The 9,442-nt window shown below is 35.5% G+C and overlaps 1 pseudogene; it reads left to right on the plus strand.

The window, feature by feature from the left end:
• The first annotated feature begins 881 nt into the window (after positions 1-881).
• LOC131939143 (26S proteasome non-ATPase regulatory subunit 13-like) lies at positions 882-9,084 on the plus strand (annotated as a pseudogene).
• Positions 9,085-9,442: the final 358 nt, after the last annotated feature.

Below are 9,442 nucleotides of genomic sequence, written 5' to 3' on the forward strand. Positions count from 1 at the left end.
TTATTGATTTTGTAAATATTTTGTTATGGACAGGGGTGTTAGTGGGGATAAGCTCCCACTGTCTATGCAATCATATTTTGTTTTCTTATTATAAGCTTTATATTATTTCCAGAAACAGTGATTTTATTTAGAGACAATGTTCCTGTTTTACTGGTCTAATTAAAATCATTTTAATTACTGATTGCTTAATTAATATTGAACTTTATAATTATAAATACAACATATGGTTTACATATATAATTCAATTTCACGTTTCATATGACTTGTTTTTGTTTAAGGATGGCTTGATGACATAATATGGCAAATGTCAGGTCACTAAATAAAGTGTTATTTTAAGCAGTTGACATGACACTTTACTATACCGTTATTTTATGCCAACTGGGTTTTATATATGTGGAGAGCCGAGCCCAGGACAGAGGAAATCTCTTGCCAGAAGGGGCGACATGAAAACCTAACCTAATAAAAATGAATGTTTCCAATATACTACCGTCTTATTCCATAACATTTCAAATGCGATAACTTAAAAGTTATTTCAACTGTACTTGATGCCGTTGAAGGCCGATATTTGCATACTATTAAATTATCAAGAAAATATATTGATACACGGAAACAGATTTAGCTTTATTCATATATGTGTCTTAAAATAAGAGGTGACTAAATTAATCACAAAAACGGAGGCCAAGAGTTATACATTAGTCAAAGACAACAGATTAGGTCGGTTCAATTGACGATGAGACTTGCGTCCTGGTATGTTAACGTCAAATGTTGTCACAGAAAGAAAGAAATATATGTGGACGATAGACATAATAGATGTTAGAAACATATCAATCATACCTAACGTAGCTGGTTATCTAGCAGAACAACAAAGAAAAGTACGGGTGATGTTTCCACTGAATAGGGACTCAAGAGTTATACAACAAAAAATATGGCATCAATTCTAAGGCTACTGCAGTTTGTAAGACACAATATCTTTTGAAAAGGAGATGGAATACTACGGTTGTATGTAAACTACCATGTCCGACTTTGAGCACAGAATCACCCCCCCCCCCCCCTTCTCTCTGCCTGAGCTTTGTGTTTATGTTGTCCAGCAAATCCCAGATCCAAAATAAGCCATAGCATTTCTTGAGAAAATGAAAGATAAAGTTAAAGCCAGTGAAGAAGTCAAATGTTTTGTGTATGACTACAATGGGTAAAATGTATCTCCGGAATAAAGAATTCCTCCAGTGAAGGCCCCTAATGGAAGAGTGAGAGAAGATTTTAAATGATATAGATGGAGTGACCACAGTAACATGGACGCTTCTATGAACTAACGAGCAACTTTCATAAACTAATGGGCAACCATGCTCAGTACTATCAAGAGGCCTTAGGTTCTTAGGCTGCACAGACCTGATACACATAGTCTTTACTTTGACTATTTTATGTACCTTTGTCTACCTTTGGCGTTGCAATATCACTTTCTGTTTATATTAGGTTAGGTATTGTGGCTTATGATGTTCTTGAGTACACCCGTATATAATGGGTACCTGACTTAAGTTAGAGAAACAAAGGTGGCTGAGCGTAGCGACCCTTCCCAGCGCCCGGGGACAAACTTTCGATTTGCACCCCCCCTCAAACTTTCGATCTGCACCTCCCCCCCCCTCAAACTTTCATTTTTTCCGTCCCATTTTGGAGCCTCCTACTGACAGCGGCCTAGGTGACTGCCTAGTTCGCCTTATAGGTAGCGCCGGTTTACCTTACATTATATCACACAACCCTTGTCAACAGTAAAAATATATTTGTACCGTAAATAATATTAATAACCTGTAAAATGTGTGATTTCAACCGGTAGTAGGGTATGTAGCCTACCACTTCTCTACTGGGAATATAGGCTTTAGTATAGTAGGACTAGATGTATAATCATTAAGGTCTGGCGAATAATTGTCAATACAATGCACAAAGTTTACAGCCTTAGTAGAATAATAATATTTCACCAGGTCCGATGACCACTTGGATCTTGCAAGAGTTTACAGCGTGTAGTAAAATATTATGACGCAGTGAATAATATTATCGTATCTCCTGATCAGTGGCTGATACACGTGTGGGATTAAAGTAGTACAGTAGGTAACTGCAATGTCTACTTAACTGCCACGTGGAATTACGCCACTGGCAGGAATAGTTTAAGTCAAATAAATATTCAAATGACATGTGTGCTAAAACACGGGCAGTGTGAAGTAAATCAAGTAAGTTATCGACTGTCACATGGACTAAACCACGAACAGGGTAACAGTGTACACTATTTTAGTAATAATGCTTAACACCAAAATAATACATATAATATTTATTAAACTACTTGTTACAATGATAATCAAATATGCACATTAGTAGACGGTTTACCTACTAGCATAAAACACAATCCTGACAACGTCTATGTTAGACCCTTGTCAGAAATATACTGGGTACGTAATTACCTACTAGACACATGTTGCAATAATATGTAGCACTCCAATGTATATATTTTAAAGTCCCGGCGTAATCCTAATTTATAAAAGCCCAATGTGCGCACATCTCTCTCTCTCTCTCTCTCTTTCTCTGTCCGCAAAAAATTTTCGCCGGACATCACGTCAGAATCGGCAGCGATATATCGAGAACTTTTTACGGACTTTTGTTGAAAATAATATGTTAGATGTTTTAAATGTATAACCACAATTTTACTTAAAGAAGAAAAATAAAAATTAAAGGCGTATTCGAATGTAGAGAAACAGTATTATTTATGCAACCGGAAAAGCATTAATACATGTGAAAAAGAACGCATAAAACTGTGACGTCGATTGCTTATACATTAACTAATGACGTCATCTGCTGTGTTTTGAATAAAAAGAAATGAACTATTTCATTCAAATTTGATTTAGATCTACGTACACTATGAAATGTATACAATACAGTTTTTCCGGCCTAAACTCATAAAATTTATTTTATTTATTTGGATTCTAGATCTAGAGATTCTAGATCTAGACTAAATCTAAATCTACGCAATAACTAGATCTATAATCTAGACGTAGACGCTAAGATCTAGATTTAGACTCTAACTTCTCTAAAATCTATTCCAAAAATAAATTTCTATATTAGGACTAAACTATTTCAAGACTTATTTATTTTATACAAAATCTTTGTTATGAACTGGCTAATTTGGGATAAAAAAATAATTTGAAAGAATAGGCATATTCGTGTAAGTTAAGATTTTAAAATACGTGTTTCATTCTCCGTATTTTATAAGGTGCCTAAATAGCGGAGATGTTAGTGTACATTAAACCACGCAGGTGGTGCGGGTTCGAGACACAGCAAGTCAACTTGGTTAATGTATTCTTTTTTTATTATGCTCGGGCTAAACTTAAAAAAAAAATTCTTTTAGGAATCTAGATCTAGATCTAGATTCTAGATTGTCGGGTGTCCGATAGGGCACTTCCCGGCGCCGCAGGCGCTTCAAATTTGGCATGATCTTGCCTTGGTGCGACAGAACACGGGGGCCGGTTGGCCGAAAAGTCTACGATGTGGGGGTCAAAACTGACCTCGACTGACCGGTACCTTATATCTATATATATAATTCTCTTCTTCGAGCCGTTAGAAAACAAGCTGCAAACGCTCTCCCTACCTCCCCACCCCTACATGGTTTTAGTGAGCTGTGTTCACTCTAAATGTTTACAAGCAGAGCCAACCATTTTAAACGTAGGGGGGGGGGGGGGGGGGAGGAGGGGGGAGGGGGGAGGGAAGGAAGGGGGGGGGGGGGTTATGGTCCTTAACGAGCTACTTATAGTGTTTTAAAGAAATATTTTCAGTGTCAGCGTTGGTACTGTCGAATTCACAAATTATGAATTATTGAAAATTAGAAACAACTAAATAGCGGCGTATGTTATGCCGCGGGCCGGCTCGTGAGCTATAAATCGAAAAAAAATGTCCACGGAGGAACCTCTTCATAACTCTTGAGGTCGTAGACCGACCTTCGGGCGAATTAATTAAGCATTCAAATTCTCAATGTTTTCGAAAGCCTAAGCGAAGCTGGGCAGCATGCCTAGTTAGATATAGTTATGTTATATAGAGTACATACAACATATCATAAATAGTGCTATATTGCATCATGTAGCCATTTAAATGCCGCAAATATGATTACATGACCAATTAAATGTATCAAATATTGTTACATTTTCTAATATGGAAATTTAAATTTCTCACTGTTTTATTTTATAAGTAAAAGCATCGTTTACCTTTCAGATTAGACTGACCAACTCTTTGGTCAGCTGACCGTCTCACGTGACAGGTCAGTTCATTTTACTGTTATTATATTGTTTCTGCCTGACCAATAAGAGCTTAATGGCTTATAACGAGAGTTTAATAAATGTATTAAAGTTAAAAATAATTCATAATTAAACAATGGCTCCGTAGTATTAATTAAACGGGTTTGATCCTTAGTGCTTAAAAATGTTATACATTCAATTCACGTTTTTTTTAAAAATGTATATACTATTATGTTTTTTTATAATCTTCTCTAAAAGATATACATGTTATATATATATATATATATATATATATATATATATATATATATATATATATATATATATATATATATATATATATATATATATTTAATTAGTACTATGCCTATTTTTGAAGAATATGTTTTTAATTATATTAAAATAGATTTTATATCTCAGCTCACACCCTGAGTGGTCTAAGTGTTGGATGTGTTTCTTGTGTCTCAGCTCACACCCTGAGTGGTCTAAGTGTTGGATGTGTTTCTTGTATCTCAGCTCACACCCTGAGTGGTCTAAGTGTTGGATGTGTTTCTTGTATCTCAGCTCACACCCTGAGTGGTCTAAGTGTTGGATGTGTTTCTTGTATCTCAGCTCACACCCTGAGTGGTCTAAGTGTTGGATGTGTTTCTTGTATCTCAGCTCACAGCCTGAGTGGTCTAAGGGTTGGATGTGTTTCTTGTATCTAAGCTCACACCCTGAGTGGTCTAAGGGTTGGATGTGTTTCTTGTATCTTAGCTCACACCCTGAGTGGTCTAAGTGTTGGATGTGTTTCTTGTATCTCAGCTCACAGCCTGAGTGGTCTAAGTGTTGGATGTGTTTCTTGTATCTCAGCTCATACCCTGAGTGGTCTAAGGGTTGGATGTGTTTCTTGTATCTAAGCTAACACCCTGAGTGGTCTAAGGGTTGGATGTGTTTATTGTATCTAAGCTAACACCCTAAGTGGTCTAAGTGTTGGATGTGTTTCTTGTATCTCAGCTCATACCCTGAGTGGTCTAAGGGTTGGATGCGTTTCTTGTATCTAAGCTAACACCCTGAGTGGTCTAAGTGTTGGATGTGTTTCTTGTATCTAAGCTAACACCCTAAGTGGTCTAAGTGTTGGAAGTGTTTCTTGTATCTCAGCTCACACCCTGAGTGGTCTAAGTGTTGGATGTGTTTCTTGTATCTTAGCTCACACCCTGAGTGGTCTAAGTGTTGGATGTGTTTCTTGTATCTTAGCTCACACCCAGAGTGGTCTAAGTGTTGGATGTGTTTCTTGTATCTCAGCTCACACCCTGAGTGGTCTAAGTGTTGGATGTGTTTCTTGTATCTCAGCTCACACCCTGAGTGGTCTAAGTGTTGGCCAGTGCGCATGTCATGGTTGAATGTTTGCAAGTAAAACTAGAGACCTAGAGATCGTGTACGTCTTTTATTAAACAAGATTGCCGTTCATAATGTTACATCAGTGTAATCTCATTAGAACTGTACTGACACCAGAAGGTATATGAGTGGTAGGCTTGGGGTGATGGGTGGGTGGGCGATAGAAACATGAGTGGTAGGTGTGGGGTGATGGGTGGATGGGTGATAGATAGATGAGTGGTAGGTGCGGGGTGATGGGTGGATGGGTGACAGATACATGGGTGGCCAATGCCGGCTGCATAGGATAAAGTTCCTAACAAAGACACACATTATAAAACTAACACTGCTATTTTAAACCCTTGTATTAGTTATATGCTAGTCCCGCTGTAGACAGAAAGCAATTAAGACACATGTAAGACACATGTTAAACACATTCAAGACACATTGAAGATGCATTTTTACATTTCGATTGCAGATATATTAAACACATACATGATTTAAACGTGTGTGTTTAAAAAAAAACAATTGTGTTAATGTAATATTTTATCAACTTTCTAAGAGATTAGGTCAGGAAAATGGCAAGCTACTCTAACTTTCCGCGACTCTAGCCAGGTACTTGTAGGATTTCAATTCAAATATGAAATAACAGAAGAAATTACGTGGATTGCTAACGTGATAAATATCATACAGTGTTACATTCAGTGAAAATATCCCAATATTAAGTAAATACGCCATTAATATTGCAATAAAGAAAAATGTCCTAATGTTATTTCCAAACATTTTAAGGGCGATAACTTAAAAATTAACCTCATACTATTTTAATATCATTCATTTTTTTTTCTTTTATAACAAAAAGGGCCAATAATTGCACACAATTAAAATACCATAATGATATATTGATACTAGCAAACATCAATTATCTTTTTCTTAAAAATGTCTTTAAAAAATTGTGAATAAATTAATTACTAAAACCGTGGTAAAGCGTTATACATCTTTCAAAGACAACCGATCAGGTCGGATGAATTGACGCGTCTGTTTGTTTTTCTGTGTCGCCATAAAGATAGTCTTCTTTATTGTTAGATGTAATTTTTATATTCATTTTGTGGGGAATATTTCAATTTGATGGGAAATACATTTTTGGACTTACACATTTTTTTTTACTGTACTAAATTATACTGTCAGTTATGCAAGTACCAGTAAAGATTGCATACAGTCATCAAACAGACAACCAAAAATACACCGTATTCCCTTCTTTGTATATATCTAAAGATACGATTTTGTTTTTAAAATATTGACTTTCTGAATTAGGATAAATTAAGATAGCTCCAACGTTTAGTGAAATATTGAGTTCAATATTTGTTAAGTAGGCCTACTTAATTTCATATACATATTTTGTTTGTTCTTACATTTTGTAATTGCTGGAAAGTATTTTTTTTTTGCTTCGCTTAAGATGGACAAAAATTAATCATTACAAAATGTGATTGAGAGAAAATTTAGACGGATCATTGATATGAAAAATGATATGATTAAAAAATGTAGTGGTAAAATCTAAAGTTATCCCTCAAACGTTAAAGATTTACAGTATCACTGAAAGGTAAATACGTCATACATGTATTTATGTATACTCGTAATGTGTAGGCCTCGTACAATCTATAAGTAACAATACCATAATCGTTTTGCTAAATCTATCATATATTTATGTGTAAAAAGAGAAATTTAAAAACTAAATTTGTTGTATCAAAAAGTATATAGTGTGCACTCTATCATATCTCTAAATATCTTCCTAACATTAATAAAATGCATTACATAGAAACAAACCAAACAATATAATCAAATTTTCTATTCAAGTGCTATAACATTCTATACACCATTAAAATGTAATTTATTTTTAATGATCATATTTAAAATCAAATTCAAACTCAGTATAAAATATAACATTGGGCCACTACTACATACATGTTCGTAACTTATGTGGGTCGGCCTAGAAATACATTGTGTGACTGTAGACTCGTGTATGTATTTTAATTAAATACATTATACAATAAAGAATTCCAGAATGTAAATATGTTGTTATAGACAGGGGTGACAGTGGGGATAAGCTCCCACTGTCTATACAATCATATGTTTCGTGTTATAAGTTTTATATTTTTGCCAGAAACGGTGATTTTATTTAGAGCCAATGGTTCTGTTTTACCGACAATGAGACTTCCGTCCTAGTATGTCAGCGTCGAATTTTGTCACAGAAAGGAAGAAATATCTGTAGATGATAGAAAATAATAGATTTTAGAAACATATCAATCATACCTAACGTAGCTGGTTATCTAGCAGAACAACAAAGGAAAGTACGGGTGAAGTTTCCACTGAATGGGGACTCAAGAGTTATACAACAAAAAATATGGCATCAATTCTAAGGATTCTGTAGTTTGTAAGAAACCATATCTTTTCAAAATGAGATGGAATACTACGGCTGTATGAGAATTCCCTGTCCTATTGTGAGCACAAAATCCCCCCCCCCCCCTCTGCCTGAGCTTTGTGTTTATGTTGTCCAGCAATACCCAGATCCGAAACAAGCCATAGAATTTCTTGAGAAAATGAAAGAGAAAGTTAAAACCAGTGAAGAAGTCAAATGTTTTGTGTATGACTACAATGGGTAAAATCTATCTCCGGAATAAAGAATTCCCTCTAGTGAAGGCCCTAATGGAAAAGTGAGAGAAGATTTTAAATGATATAGATGGAGTGACCACAGTACATGGACGTTTCTATGAACTAACAAGCAACTTTCAATAGCTAATGAGCAACCATGCTCAGTACTGTCAAGTGGCCTTAGGTTCTTAGGCTGCACAAATCTGATAGACATGCCAAAAGCTGAGCAGGAAGAGAGGGCTTTTAATATTGGTTTAGCAGCTGTAATAGGCGAGTGTGTATCCAATTTTGGTGAGTTCCTTGCCCATGATATCTTGGCATACTTGAAGGGCACATATAAAGAATGGCTGGTTGATCTTCTGTATGCCTTTAACAGCGGAGATATTGACAACTTCATAGGACTGAAGGATAAATGGTCTACTCAGCCGGATCTGAAAGTCAATGAACTTGTAACTAGGAAACTAGATCAATCTGTTATGTTTGATGGAGATGACATTCCAAAGGCCAGCAACAGATACACAACGGACATTTGATAGTATTGCCCAGACTGTCAAAATTAACACAAATCTGGTTAAACTGTTAGTCATGAAAGCTGTAAGGCTTGGGTTAGTGAGAGGATCTATTGATGAAATAGAACAGAAATGTCACATGACATGGGTACAGCCTAAAGGATCGCAAACATATTTCCGGCATGCAGACTCGCCTTGTGTTGTTTGGAAAAGATATTGGCTTGATGGAACGCCTGGTACAAACAACTGCTTATGGTATTCTAAAATTATTATTGAGACAGTATTGCATAAACAATAGTCAATTATGATTGTAAGTTTTGTTACTTTGTCAAAGAAATATATAATTTGGTCACTTATCATTTGTTTAAATGCCCGTAAAATGCATTATAATTGAATAATTAAAAAAAAAAAGTTCATTTTGACAAAGGAACAATTAACGTAAGGGACAGTTGTAATGGTCAATACAATTATGTTCACCAGTGTGACTTGTTGGGATTAAAATGCATAACATGTTGTCTTTAATCGACGTATAATATGTTGTCTACACTCGACACATAACAGGTTGTCTTTAATCGACACATAACATGTTGTCTTCAATAGACATTCAATATGTTGTCTACATTAGACACAGAGAGAAACATGTTAGTGTACTCTATCAAATGTAAT

The sequence above is a fragment of the Physella acuta genome, unplaced genomic scaffold, assembly GCF_028476545.2.
Source record: "Physella acuta isolate Inbredline_101_S28 unplaced genomic scaffold, ASM2847654v3 ptg000265l, whole genome shotgun sequence".
Classification (NCBI taxonomy): domain Eukaryota; kingdom Metazoa; phylum Mollusca; class Gastropoda; family Physidae; genus Physella; species Physella acuta.